Source organism: Piliocolobus tephrosceles, chromosome 14 (assembly GCF_002776525.5).
Source record: "Piliocolobus tephrosceles isolate RC106 chromosome 14, ASM277652v3, whole genome shotgun sequence".
Taxonomy (NCBI): Eukaryota; Metazoa; Chordata; class Mammalia; order Primates; family Cercopithecidae; genus Piliocolobus; species Piliocolobus tephrosceles.
The window spans coordinates 13,980,633-14,003,702 of record NC_045447.1 but is presented as its reverse complement, the minus strand read 5'-3'; the positions used below and the strand labels follow the sequence as shown (position 1 = coordinate 14,003,702).

The following is a 23,070-nucleotide window of genomic DNA, read 5'->3' as shown; positions in this document are numbered from 1 at the left end:
GCCGGCGCGGTGGCTCATGCCTGTAATCCCAGCACTTTGGGAGGCTGAAGCGGGTGGATCACGAGATCAGGAGATTGACACCATCCTGGCTAACACGGTGAAGCCCCGTCTCTACTAAAAAACACAAAAAATTAGCCGGGCATGGTGGCGGGCGCCTGTAGTCCCAGCTACTGGGGAGGCTGAGGCAGGAGAATGGCTGAACCCAGGAGGCGGAGCTTGCAGTGAGCCAAGATCGTGCTGAGTTTGTGCCACTGCACTCCAGCCTGGGTGACAGAACGAGACTCTGTCTCAAAACAAAACAAAACAAAACAAAAAACCAGTACAATGTGATGGTCAGTTTCTTAAAGTAACTGGTTCATGGTTGAAACAATGGTATGGCCGGACTATATCCAGTGACAGGAAAAGACACTCACTGTGGCACATAATCACCTCTCCCTCTTCCTGCTCCCAGTGGAATAAAAGAGTCGAGGATGGCAGATTTTCTTGTCAGCAGCAATTAACAACTACCTCATGGCAAAGTTAAAAACAAAAACACACAAATGCATATGACAGTGTGCACGTACACAAACTCTTATAATAAAGACCAAGGCCAAGACTTGATGGCTATCACCTACAGGTTGCCAAGCCGTTCATTTGCATTGCTCTTCTTTCTACACTGACTTGTGCACATTTTGAGATTAAATGCTCGAATGGTGTCTGCTTTTTTCTTTTTTCAAATGTCTAAAACATACATTTTCTGTGCAGTGGTTATTTAATATACCATAAATATATACATCTGATACTTAATAAGTTATTCATAACTTATAAGCTCCTTTAAAAAGCAAAGTTGGCTGGGCACCTTGGCTCACGCCTGTAATCCCACCACTTTGGGAGGCTGAGGCAGGCAGATCACGAGGTCAAGAGATCGAGACCATCCTGGCCAACATGGCGAAACCCCATCTCTACTAAAAATACAAAAATCAGCTGGGCATGGTGGCGCACAGCTGTAGTCCCAGCTACTCGGGAGACTGAGGCAGAAGAATCGCCTGAACCCAGGAGATGGAGATTGCAGTGAGCCGAGATCACACCACTGTACTCCAGGCTGGTGACAGAGCAGGACTCCACCAAAAAAAACAAAACAACAAAAAAGCAAAGCTAGTCTACTGTAGCCATCACACTGAGGCCACATGCTGAAACCTCATAGAAAGGAAAACATTTTGCTAGTGGTGAATAGGGTGCTAACAGAGAAACAGAAAAATGAGGTTTAGACTCCCTCTACATTTTTGCCAATTGTAATCCAGGCCTCTAATTTTACCATATTAAGAAAAATATTAAAATATTCTATTTTGCAGTCACACATTTGGAAGAGCAAGTAAGTCATAAGAAACACCTAGCGGCCGGGCGCGGTGGCTCAAGCCTGTAATCCCAGCACTTTGGGAGGCCGAGACGGGCGGATCACGAGGTCAGGAGATCAAGACCATCCTGGCTAACACGGTGAAAGCCCGTCTCTACTAAAAAATACAAAAAACTAGCCGGGCGAGGTGGCGGGTGCCTGTAGTCCCAGCTACTGGGGAGGCTGAGGCAGGAGAATGGCGTAAACCTGGGAGGCGGAGCTTGCAGTGAGCTGAGATCTGGCACTCCAGCCTGGGCAACAGAGCGAGACTCCGTCTCAAAAAAAAAAAAAAAAAAAAAAAAAAAAGAAACACCAAACAAAAGAAGTTAAAAAAAAAAAAAAAAAAAAAAACCCAAAAAGCAAAATCCCTCAAATCAATATAGGGCCCCAAAGAGAGAGCAAATCCTGCTGCTAGCTCATCTTCTCCCCTAATCACTCTCAAAAGCTCCACTTTTTAAGTGGTGAATATTCAACATCTGTTAAGCAACATTAAAATTATTTTTCCTTCTTTCTAGTTCAAAAAGGAGATCTGCAGTTTAGGTGAGGAATTCTAACTCACCTCTGTTCCCAGTACTTAGAAAATAGTAAATGCTTGATGAATGTTAGCTGCATAATAATTTTATATACAGAGATTAGAACAGTAAGCCATTGATATAAGCCTTGAACCCAGAAGGTAGAGAGGCTGACAACTCCAAAGTTAGTAAGGCAATGATTAGCATGCTAACAACATTCCCAACTTCACTACTTCATGGTACAGCTCCTGAAAAAGGGCTATTAAACATGGTCATGGCAATTGTCTTGGCATCTATTTATCTATCAAAACACAGGAAATTAAGACTAACTTTATTACCCCTCTTTTCCTGATTACGATTTAACACCTCTGTTACCTTAAAGCCCATCACCTCTCCATTTTCTTCCAATCAACACAACTGTAAAAGACTTTCTGTAGAGAAAAGGCCACAAATTTTGCAGGGACCCATTCGTGACTAATTATCACTACCACAGGAATAGCATATTAACATTGCAATTAGTTCTATGAAGGCTCAGCAGCTGGCCCCACTGGTTGTACAGCATTTTCAAGGCTAAATTTCCAAAGAGCCCCTCCCTTATTGTTGCCTACCGAAAGGAGGCACTCCCCGGAGATCTTAGAGTGTAAACACCACCAGCCACAGGCTCACCCAAGAATTCTCTTTCTTAATTTCCCTAAATTTGCTCCTCTTTGAAACTCATTTCAATTCAAGCCATGTTAACCATGTTCTGGGCACTCTTGACAGTTTTCTTATTTAATTCCCATAGCAGTCATATGAGATAGGTATTACTATCCTCTGTTGCATATATGAGGAAATTGAGGTTCATAGAGGTCAAGTGACTTGGTCAAGTGACAGAGTCAAGCTGATGAGGTTCTTTCCCCAACACCAGGAAGCCTGTAGCAAAGCCATATATGTAGCCAAGTTTTTATGAGCCATCTGGGCAGCAGGGGACGAGTCCTTGCCATACAGACCAAGGGATCCATCCAGAGGCAACAGAAGCAGCAGCAGTTTTTGTTTTTTTGTTTTAATGGTTTAAAAATCCTACAGGAATTCTGATTGGTCCCACTAACAATCCACGGAGGCTCACCAGCCGGTTGACTCCTGACCTTCCATGCTTCTCATCCTAATTAATGCAAGGTCCTTGGATCACAGTGTGAGCATCAAGACCCGGTTAGAGTTAGCAATGACCTTTACATCTATCAGGCTTTTCAAAATATGTAAAACAGCTGTGCAGTGGGAACACCACCCCCCCCCCCCCGCCCCACTCTTAACCTTGAAATATGGGTAGATGCATTTTTCCTAATTATAGTGTTTTCCCCAAGTTTTTAGGAAACGACTTTTCACATGGCTAAAAACCATTTGAAATGTAGCTTTTCAATTGCCCAAGCAAACTACTGAGGCATGCAAAAAGAAGATTCCTGCAAATAGATTAATTTCCTTGGCTTAAAAAGAAACCCCAGTAGCAGGGGAACAGAAAAAAAGAATGATGTGAAAAAATTGGTGGCAGCGAGGTAGGAGACTGTTTGGCTTCCATACTTGTGCCTCTGATATCCTTTTGTTCTCCCACCTCATTGTATTAAGGATGCTAAATCAAACATGATTGCAGTGATGTTTGTGTGTGAAAATGACAAAAGCAATGGGCCAAAATCTCAACCTCATCTTGAACCCTGAGGACTTTTATGGCTTTTCCTTCACTAGGCCCTCCCCCAATACACATTAAAGACCACATTGTTCAAAAGGGTCATGGTAGGTTTCATACCCAATTTTAATACAACGGAAATGGTAACTGAACTTCCAAGTTTTGTTAGTAATATTTGTATGTCCCTGGAAAATGTCCATTAAAACAATCAATTCTTTGGTTTAAATATTAATGGAGAATTACAATACATCAGAGGGGCAGAATCAATCGTGTCAAGGTGGTACTGTTTGCGGTGATTAAATCAGATTTTCTTCCTGTACATCATTTTTCCCAGCAAAAAGGTACTGATTACAGACGGGTTAAAAACATCCAGACGGTGTAAGGCATCCAGGTATTTTTCCTAGGTCAAAATTGTCCATATTTTGTCAGTTTTCAATTCAAGAAGCTTAGAATAAACTAAACTTGCTAATTTCAAGTGCAGGTCTCCCCACCTCCCCTTATTCCATTTGTCTGTCTGCAAGCCACATTGTGGACCCCCAGTTCATTTATGCATTTACTCCTGGAAGATTTCAAGTTGGGAGACTATTTAAGGCCGTTTAGGATTCCATTTTTCTCAGCTGTTACCAGTCAGTTGTCACCAGTACTTTGGAGGTTTAGTGGAAGAGAGGTGGCAATGACTCCATTACTCTTTCCAACTGCCATAAATAATTTGCATCAAAAAAGTACCTACTGAATTAATGCCTTAGTCTTCTGGAAAAGGATACAGTAAAACAGGAATGTTACAGCGTTTGGGAAAGGGGAATCTGAAAAATGAAAATCTGGGCTGGAGTAAAATAACAAACTTGGTAGTGTTTTAAATATCACAATTTCATTGGCGGAATTGCGCACTTTCCCAAGCTCAGGTGTTTTTACTTAACACCCATATAATATGCATTAAGATGTAGTATGATATCACAACTTCAGCGCATTTAAAAATCAAATCTACGATTTTTGTAGAGTCCTTGACTATAAGTCTGTTTTAAATTATCTCAAAACAACACACTAGGAACATCTGTTTAGCTCAGTTGAAGTTTCGAGAGCCAATACCAGCTGTTGGGGGAGGGATTTCACACATGTGTTACTCAAATCCTAACCAAATCTTAGTTTTTTCATTCCCTTAATGATGCCTCCAAAACCAATAGGGTAAAGCAAACATTAGAATAAAAAAGAAGAGAAAAAGGGAGGGAGGAAGAGAGGAGGGGGGGGAGAGAGAAGAAAAAAAGATTACTTACTCAATGCTTTGATGCATGTGACCAAGACCAAAATGATCACCCTCTCCAATTCAATACAGTATTAGCATGAGGACAAAAGGCATTTAAAAATCAATTTGGAGTTATTTCTAGTGGGGGTTGCCTAATCTTTGCAAGTTGAGGAATGAGAATATTCCCCAACGTTGAAAGGGCCCTCAAGTATTTTTCTCCTTTAAGCAGCAATCTAATTTTCACAGAGAATTCATTCGGTGTCATTGTTTTGGTTTTAGGTGTCTGTCCTGCCAGGCAGGGGCCATGCACAAGGGCTGCATCTATCTTGAAGTGTGCACAATGGCCTCTCTTGCGGCTCTCTCTCTCTGTTATTGATCCTTACAGATGCTCCAAAGCCCTTCCCCCACCTTTCTCCAAATCCCAACCCCCATTCTGAAAGATAGCTTAAGAAATAAGACTTCCTGCCTAGCGACTGGCAGGGCTGAAAGACCAGATTGTATGACTCCACAGATCAGGCCTGCCACAGTGAAAGCTTGAATAGAGTTAACCCTCTGTGAACTAAAACAAAACATTTGTATGCCCAGCTGTGACAAAGGTTAATTTAAATGGACAAGGGCCCAATATCTAAAACCAGGCAATGCTTTTTTTACAGTAGCATTTTCACTGACCTCTTTTGTAAGCAGTTGATTTTGCCTCTTAAGCTTCCAAAACCTCCTTCAACTGGGATAATTCATTTTGCTTTACTAGAATTTTCAATGAAAGATTCAGGTGAACAATTTTAAATTCATTTCCTTATTTTATGGAAGTTCTTGTTTTGGTACCATAAGTTATTTTCTGCAGTTGAATGGCTAAGAAAAACTGAAGTTTCAAAACTTAAATATGAACCAGGGGAGAACTTCCTGTGCAAAACTTTTTTCTCTTTCAGAGCTAGCGGACTACATATCACTAAGAGACTCAAGCTGGTCAAAAAAAAATCTAAATACTCCAGAGTCATTCCTTCTCAACTCATGTAATTACTGCTCTGGGACTCTGCCAGCTCCTAAACTCCTGTCCAACAGATCCAAAGCAAATCTTACTTCTTAAACTACTCCTTTCTGGAAAAGCTAGTATATCCAGGATAGTTTAACAAAGAATTTCTCCGCATATTGGGAGAGGAGGCTATTCAAGATAAATAACAGGCCTTACATATAACTGGTATTTTCTACGACCTTTCTTTTGTTTCTGCTAACTTACACTAAAAACCAATACTTCCGGTATATAAGGTGCTGGGGGACAACATGTAAGGGAGGAAAGAAGCCCAAGGTTACTAAAAAGAAGAATGCTATTATCAGAGGGGGTCCCACTTTCCTGGTTTGTGCATCCCCAGAATGAGAATGAAACTGCAAAGCTGCCTATGGCAGATGTTAGCCATGCTGCAAGGGGCTGGGAAGCTTTCCCAGGACCAGCTATTTCGTAGGGTTAATGCCAGTCCTAGAAATTTATCAACTGCTTCAAAGAGTCGGGAACTCTTCTCAGTAGTGCTTGCCTTTAAGAAAATCAAACTCTTTGCAAACTCTTAGATTGTACTTTATAAACATGGCAAAACTTTAATACTAAGATTCATCCATTTTATCTGTTCCTTCAGCTCTGTCTTTCCTGGCCTAAATAATAAAGTTATGGAAAAGTGGGGTTTCTCACGTAACTAGGAGACTATCCCAAATAAACAAGTTATAACACTAGTGACTGACTATTCATTACATACACACACATGCTGAAAATGTACCCATTTAAAAAGCAACCCACTTAAAAAGAAATTAGCAATGGCTTAGTCTTATATCCCAAACTGTGAAGTATAGAAGTTCCCCCACAGAGGATGAGGTTGCCTTATCAATGGCCTCATGACCCCAATTCTATCTATAATTAACAGTAGTAAATAAGGTTTTGGCAGATAGCGAACTGGATTAAGGAATTTAAAATATAAACAACTTCTGTCAAGAAATAAACGGAACAATTTTTAATGTAAATTTCATCTACGTACTGAAACGTAAATTTTTTTCAAGTCACTACAAAATTTAAATGAATCCCCCTTCTTCTGCTCTTCATCAACCACAACAATGAATTCACTGCAGTTCTCTCTCTCAATTATTTTCTCCATTCCAAAACATTTACAGCCACTTGCTACATACACGAAAACTTTCTAGCTGAATTCTGCAAAGACACAAAAAAACTGTTGTCTGTGGACTGCCTCCCTTCTCCCTCAAGGCTATTTGCTCTAAACCTTCAAAGAAAATTTCTAACCCTTAGATTTGGGCCCCAGACTGTTCCTTACCTTCCCATGTCTCCATTTCATGCTTCTTGTAGTCTGTTGAAAAGTTCTATTGCAGCCATGAAGAAACAGAGATTACAGGACAAGTCCAGCTTGATGACTACCCTTCCGACACTTGGTCAATTTCTCTAAGCCGGGACTACGACAGTCATCCTCACAGGTCAGTTTACAAGCTGGTCATGTGATTACAAAGTTCAGGCTCTAAGGTCACAACGTGTATGGAGTTCGTTTATTACCAAAGGTTATCTAAGTGGAACTGATAGACTTATTTTCTTTAGTTAACAATACTGCCTAGCACGTCTTTCTGAAAACTATTATGGGAACCATTTCATGGGAAATTCTCTTCCAGTCTTCTTTAAGCTAAGATCCTAAAATTAAAAGGCAGCATTTAAAAATAATTTATTTAAAAGGGTTCTGGTATATGGGGTTTCTTTTCTTCTTCTTTTTTTTTTTTTTTTTTCAAGAGTTATTCTATGCTATAGTCTTCCGTACTGGATTAGAAAATTTAAAGCCAAAACCTTTGGCCTAAGGGAAACTCAATGTTAGGTATGTAGGGTTTTTCAGGGGGGTATGGGGGATGTGCAGGAGTGGGATTCCCTGTTTTCTGTCATTATAATAAACAATGACAAGGCAAATTTCTCTAAGAAAATTAATACATGGAGCTAAGAGTTGTTTGCAGGGCTTACTTTTAACTCTAGCCCTTCATTTCTATGCTCTGGTTATCTATACTAGTTTGAAAGAATGCTCTGATTATACACATTAGTTTGAAGAAAGGAAACTAAGTCTGCAAAATCCTTTTACAAAGCAAAAGTTACTAATTTCACCACCCCCCATCCTCACCCTTAGCCAAAAGTTTACACCTTCAAACTAAGCTTCTTGCTTCATTCCCCTAAAACTCGGAAGATCTTAAACAATCTTCATGCTATAGCTTCCCTGATTCGTGAACCACACCAGCAGCATGCAGCAGAGTGTGTAACACCAAGTATGCACATACACACTCATACCTTACCACAGTACCCCAAAGGCTGGCAAATTGGAGCCACGTGCTAATGGCACATGATGTCAAACATTCAGCTAAACATTCAAGTATCAGGACACAATAAAAGCACAAGTTCCACTAAGAAGGTGGAATGGCCCCAAGAGAAACTGATTCCTGAGGATAAATGTTTTTTAACTGTGTCAAATGTTTCATTCTATGAAATCTCCCCTCCCAATTTAGCTTTAGGAATAACTTAAAGGCTATGCACACTTTACAGCAGTATTCCAGAAAAAGGAGACCCTTCTTGGAGTAGGACTGGAATCTGCCACTTAGCAGCCATATAACTGAATGGCAAATATTGCTACTACCATTGCTAGAGGGTTTTTCTAACCAATAGAGAGCATTAGGGTCATCTTACAAAGTAGGGCCTAAAGAGAAAGTGACCAATGATTTAGAGGAGGAAAAGTCTACAATTTGTCTAAAAATAAATATTCTGCCACTGCCATGACACACTTTACCCCATCATAAATACGCTGACCAGCTTTCCCACCCCCACCCCAACCCCATGGATTAATATTTTCTTCTCAGTCCCTGTGGATTTAATGTAGTTCTTAAATGATTTTAGTAAAGTGACTACAAATAGAATGAGGGTGGAAAAAATGGAAGGGGAAGGTCCACTAGCAAAAAGCTCCTCAATTGGAAACACTTAAAGGGCAGCTGTCTCCCTGAAGGATGTGGATTAGAAATATCTGTACACAACAGAGGTGTAGTAAGCCTCTGCGCTTTATTGTACCAACTTTTGGAGGACAAGATGAATAAGGAGCTATTAGTCTAATTTCTGCTACCAAGACTGAAGCAGACACCTTGATTTTCAAGATGAGTCCAACTAACAATCCCTGATGCACCCATAAGCCTGAGAACAAATCTTTAACATAACTTAATGAGACAATTAAGTTTTATCTTTGGATATAGAGCCACATTTCTTCAGCATTGTCAGTCCCACAAGTTTTTTGAGAGCACTTTATAGACTCTACTGGGAGGAAGATTGAAGAGAAGATGAACACACACCACACTGCCCATGTGAATGCAAAAGATGAACTCTAAATTTTATTTATTTATTTATTTAATTTTTTGAAACAAGACTTCGCTCTGTCACACAGGTTGGAGTGCAGTGGCGCAATCATGGCTCACTGCAGCCTCCACCTGGGCTCAAGCGATCCTCCCGCATAAGCCTCCCACATAGCTGGGACTACAGGGGACTACAAGCACGCACCACCACGCCTGGCTAATTTGTAAAAATGTTTTGTAGAGATGAGAGTCTATGTTGCCCAGGCTGGTCTTGAACTCCTGGGTTCAAGTGATCCACCTGCCTTAACCTCCCAAAGTGCTGTGATTACAGGCATGAGCAACCACACCTGGCCTAAACACTAATTTTTAATTACGGCTCCAAGTAAGATTGTTTAGCTGGGGACGGGTGTGCACACCAGTAGTCCCAGCTGTTCAGGAGGCTGAAGCAGGAGGAAGGCTTGAAGCCAAGGGTTTGAGGCTGCAGTGCACTGATTGTGGCGTGTGAATAGTCACTGCACTCCAGCTTGGGCAACACAGTGGACTCATCCCTATTTAAAAATAAAAATAAAAAAAATAAAAAAAGAGAGAGAGAGAAGAAAAGTCATTTAAGATTAACAAAACTACTGGAATTTATAAGTGGGAAGGAGAGAGAAAACAGGAAATCAACATTTTCTACTTGCTAATACTGGCTTTGAAATGTGGAAAAAAGGTAGATGAACAAAATGATAAATCCAAAGATACGCAGGATTTGCATACGGCAAATCTAATGGAGTCCAAGTTATTATTTTTTAAATTCAGTTCTTTATATAACATCCTTTGTAAAAATGAAACCAAATAAAAACAAATCAAAAAGGAGGGGCAGGGTAAAATTAAAAAAAAAAAAAAAAGGAAAAGAAAGAGAAAAAAAATAAAATAGTAAGATTTATTGTTTCTCCTCAGCATCCTCCTTGGTCTCCTCCTTCACCGAAAGAGCTTCTAGCTTTTCCGCCACTTTTTCGGCATGATCGTTTTTTGCTTTTCTTTTCTCTCTCTCCAATCTCTTTCCTGCATTCTTCAAACCTTGTTTTGAATTTCTGTGCATTCTCAGCATTCAGGAAGCGGATGGCCAGCAGCTCTGGCTTGGGGCACTCGTCATTCCAGACTCAGGCATGGTCATTACCCACGTTGGGTTTCAGCTCCACCATTGGCGTGATGCAGCGGTTGGCACAGATCTTCCGGGTCTTGTCCCTCCTCATGAGGAGGTGGGTGGTCCCTTTCTCCTTGTGCTTCAGGAGCTTGACGTCAGCAGTGGCTCGCTCCTTCCATTCAGGGAGATCGTTCTCTGAGGCAAATCACAGTTTCGCCCCCATTTTAAAAAGTTCCCCTTCGGCCGCGGGCGATGGCTAACTCCTGTAATCCCAGCACTCTGGGAGGCCGAGGCGGGTGCATCACCTGAGGTCAGGAGTTTGAGACCAACCTCGTCAATATGGTGAAACCCCGTCTCTACTAAAAATACAAAAATTGGTTGGGTGTGGCGGCGGGCGCCTGAGGCAGGAGCAGAGATGGCGCCATTGCACTCCTGCCTAGGCGACAAAAGCGATACATCGTCTCAAAAAAAAAAAGTTCTTCCTCATCTTCCTCCAGCGTTTTAAAATTTCTTGCTCAGGAAGAGAAACTATTGGCTCAAACTGGGGGCCATGGTTGGACTCGTCTGCATTCTCAATGAAGTATCCTGGTCCTCCTCAGTGTCCTTGGCAGCCGCCATGAGGGCGGCGGCGGCGGCGGCGGCGGCGGCTCGGCCCAGTCGGTCATCGCTGGCTCCGCGGCCTCTCGGCAACTACTCATAGCTCCTTCCCTCTGCGTCTGGCCATGGAGTCCAAATTATGAATGGCAGAACCTTAGTTAACCACCAAGAGGTTGTTTCCACTTTCATTTTAAAGATGGACAAGCTGAAGCTCAAAGAAAGGAAGAGGCAGGAGTCATCAGACCAATAGAGAAGAAAATTAAATATCCTAGTCCTCTATTCCACTAAACCACGTATCTTGAGGACAGGAAAAGGCAAAGCCTCTTTTGAGATGTTCTTAACACCATTTCCCATATTTTTATTCAAACAGACGCTCTCAAAGATGACTGCAGATTTTGAGGCTGAAGGGGCAATGTAAATTTAGTCCGTCAGGGTAAAACGACAGCAAATCTAGTGGCCACATGATCACTAGAATCATTTCTGCCTTATTTGTTTTTAAGAACCTTTCAATGAATGTCTGGTGCAAAGTGAAAGCCAGGTGACCATTTTCAAGGAGAGGGACTTGTATTCATTTTAGAAAATCAGGACCATGCAGCAAATGTTTAAAATTCCTTTTTAAACTTGCAGAGGTTAAAACAAAAAACAAGAGCCCAAGATCTCTGGTTCTCATCTGTCAGATCCTTGATACAGACATTCCCTATGGCAAGGGAAAGAGTAATTTAATTCACCTAAATAGGAATAATGAAATCACAGTCAAATGAAGTCCATATTATCAGAAGCAAAGCTCCTGAAAGTGAAAAAAGAATGAGAGCAACAAAGAACATCCCTGGATACAATTTCCAGTTATGCCTTCAACTCCTGGAGGTTGAAATAATTCATAGTTCAGGAAAAAACTCAAGAGTTGCAAACTAAAATAAAATATTCCAGAAACCAGGTTTTAAAAATCCAGGTCTACAAACACTCATGCAGTGCCTCCTATTAGCTAGGCACTATGCTGGCTATGTTAACATAAAATAATATTATGTGATCCTTGCCCTAGAAACACTCATCATCTGCTGACCGAGTCCAACCTTATTTCTCACCACTCCATACTAACTCACGTGGAGTGCACATACACTAAACAGATAAATGACAGTATGATGTTATGAGTACTGTAACTAAAGTGGGTAAGAAAAGTGTTAAAGAAACAAAGATGAAGGAGCAATTCATTAGAATAGACTGAGGTGCCACAGAGGGCATTACATTTGAGCTGAACCTTGAAGTTCCACAGGCAGATAAGTAGGAAAGGTATTTCAAGACCTGAAGGAAGAAGGAGAGGGACTAAAGATGATCTCAAAAGATTCTGTAATGCCAATGCTATGTAAAAGACTAATATGACTGGCTGTGGGGAAAGAAAAAAAAAAAAAAAAGATTACAGAGTGTGCTTTAAGGAAAGAAAAAAAAAAAAGGCTGGGCGTGGTGGCTCACGCCTGTAATCCCAGCACTTTGGGAGGCCAAGGCGGGTGGATTACCTGAGGTCAGGAGTTCGAGACCAGCCTGGCCAACATAGTGAAACCCCATCTCTACTAAAAATACAAAAATTAGCCAGGCGTGGTGGCACACGCCTGTAATCCCAGCTACTCGGGAGGCTGAGGCAGGAGAATTGTTTGAGCCCCGGAGACGGAGGTTGCAGTGAGCCGAGATCGCACCACTGCACTCCAGCTTGGCCGACAGAGTGAGACTCTGTCTCAAAACAGCAAACAAAAAACAAACAAACAAACAAAAAGACTGGCTGGGTGCGGTGGCTCACACTTGTAATCCCAATACTTTGGGAGGCCGAGGTGGGAGAATCACAAGGTCAGGAGATCAAGACCATCCTGGCTAACACGGTGAAACCCTGTCTCCACTAAAAATACAAAAAATTAGCCAGGCGTGGTGGCAGACGCCTGTAGTCCCAGCTACTCAGGAGGCTAAGGCAGGAGAATGGCGTGAACCTGGGAGGCGGAGCTTGCAGTGAGCCAAGATCGCGCCACTGCACTCCAGCCTGGGCGACAGAGGGAGACTCTGTCTCAAAAAAACAAAAACAAAAAAAAAGAAAAACAAAAAAAGAAAACCAAGACTATTATAGAGTATGCTTATATAGGCTCAGCAAGGTGGCTCACACCTGTAATACCAGTACTTTGGGAGGCAGAGGTGTGTGGATCGTTTGAGCCCAGGAGTTCAAGGCCAGCCTAGGAAACATAGTGAGACCCCTGTCTCTGTGAAAAATTAGCCAGTATGATGGCACACGCCTGAAGCCCCAGCTATCCTAGCTGAGGCGGAAGGGTTGCTTGAGAGCCTGGGAGGTTGCAGTGAACTGTGATCATGCCATCCCACTCCAGCAAGATCCTGCCTCAAAAAAAAGAACAGCCTCATGTTAACAACCAAATGCAATATATGTACTTTTAGATCCTGATTTGAACCAAACAATTGTAAATATATGTACTTTTAGATCCTGATTTGAACCAAACAATTGTAAAAAGACATTTTTGGGACAATCCAGGAAATTTAAATATGTGTAAGACATTTAATTAGATAAGTTTCCTACCTGCAAACTGAGGAACCTGGAAAAGGTGAGCTTTTCCTCCATTTAAAATTTCTCGCAATTCCCCAGTCAAGATTTTATCCATGAATTTTTAAAGTATCCCAATCAAGAAGAGATTATAATATGAATAAATAAGTCCTTTTTGAATGAAAAGAAAACAAAGGAATCAGATACAGAGCATATAAATATAAATGCAGTCCACTATTGTGTCTCCTGAGAGGTCTAAACAAGTTGGGACTTAATCATCACATATGGCACCCGTGACTATTTACCTTCTTCTCAATTAAGACCCAGATTGGCCCAGAGATTAATGCAAATAAATACTCTAGCTCTGAACACAGCAACAGCTCAAACTGCTGTTAAGCAACATGTGAAGCTGAAGTAAAAAAAAAATCAAAGTTGTAAAAATCAAGTCTCAAACTTGGGGCAGAGTAAACTGACAGGCTTTCTCCTTTGGTGCTGCTGTAAAGGTAGACCACTTGAAGGTTAGTTGTTTCCAAGCCAACTCTGGTTTCAGCCCTGACTTCTCTGGTTGTTTCATTTGTCCATACATCCATCTACCTGACCTAGAGATAATGTCAGATGACATAGGGAAAGATTTCTAGCCAAAAAGAACTCAGTTCTATGTCAGAACTCTGGGAAAAGGCAAGATAAAATACCCCCAGTGAGTGTGGCATGATCTCATTGAGTCCTATCAGTGGTTCCCAGGAACCTAAGGTACAAAGGCCCACACTCCTAAGGCCCTCCCTCTATAACTCAGCTCTTCCTGACTTCTTCAGCTTCATTTCCCACCACTCCCTGTAAGTACCCATTACTCCAGCCATGCTGACCCACTTACTTATAGTGCAAATATTATACTAAGCTATTCTATTTGCCTGGAATAACTCTTCTCACTATTTCTTTATAGTTTCCACTCCCACTTACTAATCTTACTGGACTCAATTTAAAAATCCCCTCCTCTGTAAAATATTTTAAGACTCCATTCTCCCAGACTTAAAATCAGACAAAGTCAAATCGCACCCTTCTTCCACGCTGCCTGGATCCCTAAAATATACTATGACATTACTCATCAAGTAGTATTTTTATTTTACAATTCTATCCTTTCTTATTAATCTCCTGTACTGCAAAGAGTCAAGCCCAGGGCTGTCTTCAGTTTAGTATATAAAAGGCTTTCATAATACATTAAAGCAATTAGATGGCTCCTCGAGAGGTGTGTGTGTTGTGTGGGTGGGGTACAGTTCTTCTGCTGAACTTCTTAATAGGGCATTCATATTCTTCTTCATTTTCACATTTTCTAACTTTTTCATCTTATCTCACGAAAGGATTTTTCCCCTAGATAAACTCTACTTCAGAGTCTCCCATGTGTCAGGCCCTCTGTTAAATACACATTTTCTGATTTAGAAGCCTACCTGAGACTAAATCTTCCAACAATGAAGGGCTGGTACTGGTAGTCAAAGGTTCCTGATCAGTATGTCATTTGCCGGGTTCCTGCATCAGTGAAGAACCACATGTTGCTGACGATCTTTTGATTAACATATATAATATATGTATCTGTCACTGGATTCCAAAATATGAGACCAAGGACTGTGCCCCATATTTTTGCCAACCAGTGTATCTGCAGTGCTTGAATAATTGTTGACTGAAGGAAGGAAGGAAAGGAGTTGCTTCAGAGAGCAGCAACATAGGAAAGGGGGGAAAAAAAACCCTTCAGGAATACAAATAGACCACCTTAGGCCAGCCATTCCTGCAAAGCCAAAACCAGTTTTCCCAGTCCCAGTTCCAACTCCAGTAAATCCTACCTATACACAGAGCTCTCCTCTAATTGAGGGATTGGCTGTAATAAATCTGACAAGATCAATTCCAAACAACAAGTGGCAATCCTACCTGCACCAATTCTATCCCTTTCTACTCTACTAAAAATTGAACTCTCTAAGGAGAGAGGTAAAAGGACAACAGGGGCTTATGCAGTCTTTCTTTAGGGTAGAACCTGGCTCCTGATGGCAAAGGAATCTATTTTTATCAGACAAGAAATAACGCACATAATTCCAATCTGAGTCAACTACACTCAGCAACTGAGCCTTACCCTAGGTCCTGGAGTCAGGAACTGCTCCCCTGAATCTCACATCCTGATATCCAACTGCCTCCTGGGCATCTCCACCTAGATGTATCCATCAATAAGCACCTCAGACAAGTCCAAACCTGTTTTCCTTTAAAAATCTTTTCCTCTTTCTGGGCTCCCTGTTCAGTGAAAGGCATCAACCACCCAAGCCAAAAACCTGGCACTCTTTCCATGGCTCCTTCCTCCTCTTTGACTACACCCACATACAACCTGTCATAAATCCTGTCTTTTCTACCCCCTCAAAAGTAGCTGAATCAGCTACCCTGAAGAGGTATTTACTAAAAAAAGATGGGATAATTTCAGCATCACTTAAAAATTATTAAATAGGGCACAGTGGCTCACACCTGTAATCCCGGCACTTTGGGAGGCTGAGGCGGGTGGATCGTTTTGAGTCCAGGAGTTCAAGACCAGTCTGGGCAATATGGCAAAATCCCGTCTCTACCAAAAATACAAAAAATTAGCTGGGTGTGGTGGTGCACGCCTGTGGCCCCAGCAATTAGGGAGGCTGAGATGGGAGGATTGCTTCTTGAGCCCCGAGAGGCAGAGGTGGCAGTGAGCAGAAATCATGTCACTGCACTCCAGCCTGACTGACAGAGCAAGACCCTGTCTCGAAAAAAATAATAATTTTTAAAATGAAAAAAATATTAAGGGGAAAAATCAGTATTTATCTTGCCTTTCCTAGATGAATTATACCACAGGGTAATAAGCAGCTATGGATAAATTTCTTTATAGAAGCATTCCAGCTGATAAATAAACGAGGCATACTGGAATTAGAATAACACTGTGAAATAACAGATTCTAGATACCAATCGTCAAATGCTGCTACATTACAAAAAGAGAGAACAAGACAGTACATATCTTCTGATGGAAGAACTCAACAACCCCATGAAGTAGTCTTGCCAAAAATGTTGGATCTGAAGGTTTGAAGTTGACTCTCTATATCCATCTTCTAAAATAAAAGAACTACAAAGTTCAAAAGAACACATTCATCTACATTACAAGGATGTAATCGGCAACATCTGGGTGTGGTAAATTCAACAAGACAAACCACCAGTGTCTTAACTTAAGAGGGCAAAAAAAGATGGAGGAGAAATCTACAGATTAGGAGGACTAACCTGGGCAACAAAGTGAGATCCATCTTTACAAAAAATTTGCCAGGTGTGGTGATGCATGTGCCTGTAGTCCCAGCTACTTGAGAGGTAGGAGTATCACTTGAGCCAGGAGTTCTAGGTTACACTGAGCTGTGATCATAACACTGTACTCCAGCCACTCCAGCCTGGATGACAGAGCGAGAGTGAGACCCTGTCTCTTAAAAACAAAAAACCCTCGCACCACTGCACTCCAGCCTGGGCAACAGAGCACGACTCTGTCTCAAAAAACAAAAGCAAAAAAACACCAAACAAACCCCACACTTTTAAAGGATAAGGATACATGCTGGAATATTAACAAATGAAATAATGATACTTAATACTTGCTTCAAAATAAAGTGGAAAATGAATGGGTGGAAGTATGAGTGGGACAGTGTTAGCCATTGGATGATGTTTGTTGAGGCTGGTACATAGCTTCATTATACTACTTTGTATTTCTATTTTTGTTTTATAAAAATTAAAGCACACAAATAAATCTTGAATCCATCTATTTGTTTCTGTCATCACTCTCACAATCTTGGCCACCACTATCTCCCATCTGGCTTATTTCAGTAGCTTCTTTTATGGGTATGTCTTGCTTGCTCCTTGCTTTTTCCTTTCGCTATTTCTGCATCACCTTCCTGCAATCCATTCTCCATCCTGGCTGCTAAGACTCAAGTAAAACCATGCCAGTTCTACTTAAAACCTTTCACTGCCTTCAGAATAAAGCACCTTCCCAACCTCATAAGAGCATTCCTCTCCCTTCTCCCTTCTTATATTCCCAATGCTCTCAGAAAATAGTGCTATTTGCAGTTTCCCAAATGCGCCTTTGCATGTAGTGTTACTTCTGCCTGGCTAGTTTCCATGAATTATTTAATTCTCAGCAAATTCAGGCATGACATCTTCTAAGAAATCTTCTCCTACTCTTCCCTGCCCTAAAGGTTCCAATTCTACGAATGTCCACTGTTTCATCCCTTTGTGGGCCTGCCTCCATGTGTCCATGGGTCTGTGAATATTCCAAGAATAAGGGACCAGGGTTTGATTCATTTTTGTATTCCTGGAATATATCACAGAACACAGCAAAAATGGGTACTTGATATATGTCTGATGGATTAAAAAAAAAAAAAAAAAGGCCTCGGCTTCCAAGAAATCCATAATTCTACAGAAGGAGCTAAATAAAATAAGGGGCAGCCTGGAATTACATACTTAAGAGTCAAACTTGGTATCAAATAGCAACTATACAACATGCATTAATTTTGTAAACTTGGGCAAAGCACTTCAGTTCTCCTAAGTCTGTTAAATGGGAACAGTGATTCTTCAGGGTTATTGATAAATAAGTATACAGTTTAAAGCAACTAAAATTATCTTTAACAACACAACCCTATGTTCACATGACAGTGAGATAATTTAACAAACTCCAAGAACACAGGGTATGTGCCATCACCCACTGGCAGCTGGTCTGACCCCAAAAACCATGGGCACCTCTTGTCAATAGGAACCTATCACTGCTTGGTAAACTGAGGAAAGGGGATACTGCTTCCTTGCTACTTTCTAAGCTCCTGTTCCCTCTCTGTGTATAGTCACTCATCTTTCTCTTTGGTGAATCCTGAAATATTATTCAATCCTGGACTTTGGAACTCAAGTTTTTGTTAGTTTAACATTTAAACATGTTGAGTAAAGGGAATGGGTATCAGAGATTAGGATACACACTCCAGCACAAGGGACAATAAAACTTCATGCTGCTCCTGGACATCCTGGAACTGCAACTCAGGCCCCATTCTCTCAAGCTCAGGACTTTTTATTTTTTCTTTTACAGAAAGATAGAATAAGCTGGGCATGGTAGCATATCCCTGTGGTCCCAGCCACTTAGGAGGATGGTCCCACTAAAGGATGATCGCTTGAGGCCAGGAGTTCAAGACCAGCCTGGGCAACATAGTGTAACCCTGTCTATACATACATACATACATACATACATAAGCTAGCTAGCCAGCCAGCCAGCCAGGCATGGTGGCAGACGACTATAGTCCCAGTTACTTGGGAAGCTGAAGCATGAGGATCACTTGAGCCCAGGAGGTCAAGGCTACAGTGAGCCATGATCATGCCATTGTACTCCAGTCTAGGAGACAGAGCAAGACCCAGTCTCAAAATAAATAAATAAATAAAATAATTTCATGCTTAGTAGGGGGAAAAATGACAACCAGAAAACAAAATTTAAAAAAGAAAAAAGGCACTTTCTAAATTTTATTTTTATTTTACGTTTCAGGGTACATGTGCAGGTTTGTTACACAGGTAAATGTGTGCCATGGTGACTTGCTGCATGTATCAACCAATCACCCAGGTATTAAGCCCAGCATCCCTTAGTTATTTTTCCTGATGTTCTCCCTCCCTCGCCCGCCAACAGGCCCCCGTGTGTGTTGTTCCCTTCCCTGTGTCTGTGTGTTCACATTGTTCAGCTCCTACTTATAAATGAGAAAATGCAGTGTTTGTTTGTCTGTTCCTATGTTAGTTTGCTGAGGATAATGGTTTCCAGCTCCATCCAAAGGAGCTGCAAGGGACACAATCCCGTTCTTTTTTATGGCTGCATAGTATTCCATGGCGTAATGTACCACATTTTCTTTATCCAGTCTATCATTCATGGGCATTTGGGTTGATTCTATGTTATTGTGAACAGAGCTGCAAAGAACGTATGTGTGCATGTAACTTTATAATAAAATCATTTATATTCCTTTGGGTATATACCCAGTAATGGGATTGCTGGATCAAATGGTATTTCTGGTTCTAGGTCTTTGAGGAATCACACACCGTCTTCCACAACGGTTGAACTAACTGACATTCCCACCAACAGTATAAAAGCATTCCTATTTCTCTGCAGCCTCACCAGCATATGTTGTTTCTTGACTTTTTAATAATCACCATTCTGACTGATGTGAGATGGTATCTCATTATGGATTTGATTTGCATTTCTCTAATGATCAGTAATGTTGAGCTTTTTCTGCTATGCTTGTTGGCTACATAAATGTCTTATTTTGGGAAGTGTCTGTTCATGTCCTTTGCCCATCTTTTTAATGTGTTTTTTTCCTTGTAAATTTAAGTTCCTTGTAGATTCTGGATTACACCTTTGTCAGATGGACAGATTGCTAAAATTTTCTCCCATTCTGTAGGTTGTCTGTTCACTCTGATGATAGTTTCTTTTGCTGTGCAGAAGCTCTTTAACCAGATCCCATTTGTCAAATTTTGCTTTTGTTGCAATTGCTTTTGGTGTCTTCATCATGGAATCTCTGTCTGTGCCTATGTCCTGAATGGTACTCCCTAGGTTTTCTTCTATGGATTTTATGGTTTTGGGTTTTACATTTAAGTCTTTAGTCCATCTTGAGTTGATTTTTGTATATGATGTAAGGAAGGGGTCCAGTTTCAATTTGCTGCATATGGCTGGTCAGTTCTTCCAGTGCCATTTATTAAACAGAGAATCCATCCTTTCCCCACTGCTTGATTTTGTCAGGTTTATTGAAGATGAGATGGTTGCAGATGTGCGGTCTTAGTTCTGAGTTCTCTATCCTGTTCCATTGGTCTCTGTGTCTGTTTTTGTACCAGTACCATGCTGTTTTGCTTACTGTAGCCTTGTAGTCTAGTTTGAAGTCAGGTAGCCTGATGACTCCAACTTTGTTCTTTTTGCTTAGGATTGTATTGGGTATATGGGCTCTTTCTTGGTTCCATATGAATTTTAAAATAGTTTTTCCTAATTCTTTGAAGAATGTCAATGGTAGTTTAATGGGAATAGCACTGAATCTATAAGTAACTTTAGGTGGTACGGCCATTTTCACAATATTGATTCTTCCTATCCATGAGCAAGGCATGTTTTTCTATTTGTTTGTGTCCTCTCTGATTTCCTTGAGCAGTGGTTTGTAGTTCTCCTTGAAGAGGTCCTTTACTTCCCTTGTTAGCTGTATTCCTAAGTATTTTATTCTCTTCATAGTAATTGTGAATGGGAACTCATTCATGACTTGGCTCTCTGGTTATCTGTTGTTGGTGTATAGGAATGCTTGTGATTTTTACACACTGATTTTGTATCCTGAGACTGCTGAAGTTGCTTATCAGCTTAAGAAGCTTTTGGGCAGAGATGATGGGATTTTTTAGATATAGGATCATGTCATCTGAAAACAGACAATTTGACTTCCTCTCTTCCTATCTGAATACCTTTCTTTCTTTCTCTTGACTGATTTCCTGGCCAGACCTCCCAATACCATGTTGAATAGGAGTGGTGAGAGAGGGCATCCCTGTCTTGTGTCAGTTTTCAAGGGGAATGTTTCCAGCTTTTGCCCATTCAGTATATGATATTGGCTGTGGGTTTGTCACATATGGTTCTTATTATTTTGAGGTATATTCCTTCAATGCCTAGCTTATTGAAAGTTTTTAACACAAAGGGATGTTGAATTTTATAGAAGGCCTTTTCTGCATCTTTTGGGAGAATCTGTGGTTTTTGTCTTTAGTTTTGTTTATGTGATGAATTACGTTTATTGATTTGTGTAGGTTGAGCCAGACCTTGCATCCTGGGGATGAATCCAAAGTGCTCATGATGGATAACCTTTTTGATGTACTTCTAGATTCAGTTTGCCAGTGTTTTATTGAGGATTTTTGCATTGATGTTCATCAGGGATATTGGCCTGAAGTTTTCTTTTTTGTTGTATCTCTGCTAGGTTTTGGTATCAGGATGATGCTGGCCTCATAAAATGAGTTAGGGAAGAGTTCCCCCTTTTCAATTGTTTGGAATAGTTTAAGAAGAAATGGTACCAGCTCCTCTTTGTACCTCTGGTAGAATTCAGCTGTAAATCTGTCTGGCCCTGGCCTTTTTTTTTGGTTGGAAGGCTATTTATTACTATCTGAATTTCAGAACTCATTATTGGTCTATTCAGGGATTCAACTTCTTCCTGGCTCATTCTTGGGAGGGTGTATGTGTTCAGGAATTTATCCATTCCCAGATTTTCTAGTTTACTTGCATACAGGTGTTTATAATTGTGTATTTCAAGAGTTCAATACACCAAGCTGAGGGAAGAGGTGCTTTCGACCCCAAATAACTTTCCTTTCTGAATGTCAGGTTGGAGTGCTATTTGAAGATATTACCTGGAAGTATCTTTTTCCTGACCCATTCAGTAGTTTAGCCTTCTTCAAAACTTACTGTTGGGAAGGAGGAGGCAGGTACAGTGGGCTTTGGAGTTAAACATGTTCAGTGTCCCACAGTAAGATACAGTAAGTTTCTTTTATCTCTGTGAGCCTCTACTTCCCTTACCAAAAAAAAAAAAAAAAAAATCGGATCAGGCCATTTTGGTTGAGAATGTATGTAAAATATTTATCATTATCAGTAAAGTACTTATCATAGGCCCAGCAAACCTAGCAGTAGTTATTATTTTCCTTACTTCCAGGACCGTGAGTCAGATTCTCCACAAGAATCTCTGTTTTCAAGCCCATTAGTGAGACAGAGTGCTTGCTCAGACATCCGTAGGGAAGAGATCTCCCAGAGGAGCCATCAAAGACTACTCTCCATTCTTTGCTCCAAAATTAGAGACAATTTAAGGCTGGACACAGTGGTTCACACCTCTGATCCTAACAGTTTGGGAGGCTAAGGCAAGAGGATTGCTTGAGGCCAGAAGTTTGAGACCAGCCTGGGCAATATAGTGAGACACCCATTTCTAAAAAAATTAAAAATTAAAATAAAAAAAATCAGCTGGGCATGGTGGCACATGCCTGTAGTCCTAGCTACTTGGGGAGCTGAGGTGGAAGGATCACTTGAGCCTAGGAGGTCGAGGCTCCAATGAGTCGTGACTATGCCACTGTGCTCCAGCCTGCACAACAGAGACCCTGTCTTAAAGAGAGAAAGAGAGAGAGAGAGAGAGAGAGAGAGAAAGAGAGAGAGAGAGAGAGAGAAAGAATGAATTCAGCATTCAGAGCAGGTCAACACTGAGCCATTCCCATTCTGTGCTAAGCTGGGGATGGGTAGGTCAAGACGAATGAGGCAAGATCTTATCCTTCAAGAGTTCAAGCCAGTGTTAGGGATAATGATATCTATCTTAGAAGAGGGACAAAATACAAGGTGTGTTCAGAGAAGAGGTGCCTGTCTTAGCTGGGGTTGCCAGTAGCTCACCACTATTTTCTTAGAACCTAATATGTATCTGATGAATGTCTGGAAGGGTTTCCCAGAGGAAGTGATAGCTGAGCTGTGCAGCTATACTGTTAGCTCCTTGTGTCCCAGAACCTTGTGCTTTTTGATAAGGTTTCCAAATAAAATTAAACAAGGAATTTAAAGCAGATGTCAAGTAACAAAGGATAGGTTTTCACTGCTGACTTGAACCACTCTTCTCTTCTGCCCCTCACTCTCATAGTCCCAGATTCCCAGGACCAACCTTCATTTG

General features: G+C 41.1%; 1 protein-coding gene and 1 pseudogene across 2 annotated transcripts in view; both read right to left on the bottom strand.

Annotated features, from left to right (window-relative positions):
- Window positions 1–23,070, bottom strand: part of NR6A1 (nuclear receptor subfamily 6 group A member 1) — a 260,459-nt gene that overhangs the window by 70,109 nt on the left and 167,280 nt on the right. The window lies entirely within an intron of this gene.
- Window positions 10,057–10,878, bottom strand: LOC111545943 (annotated as a pseudogene).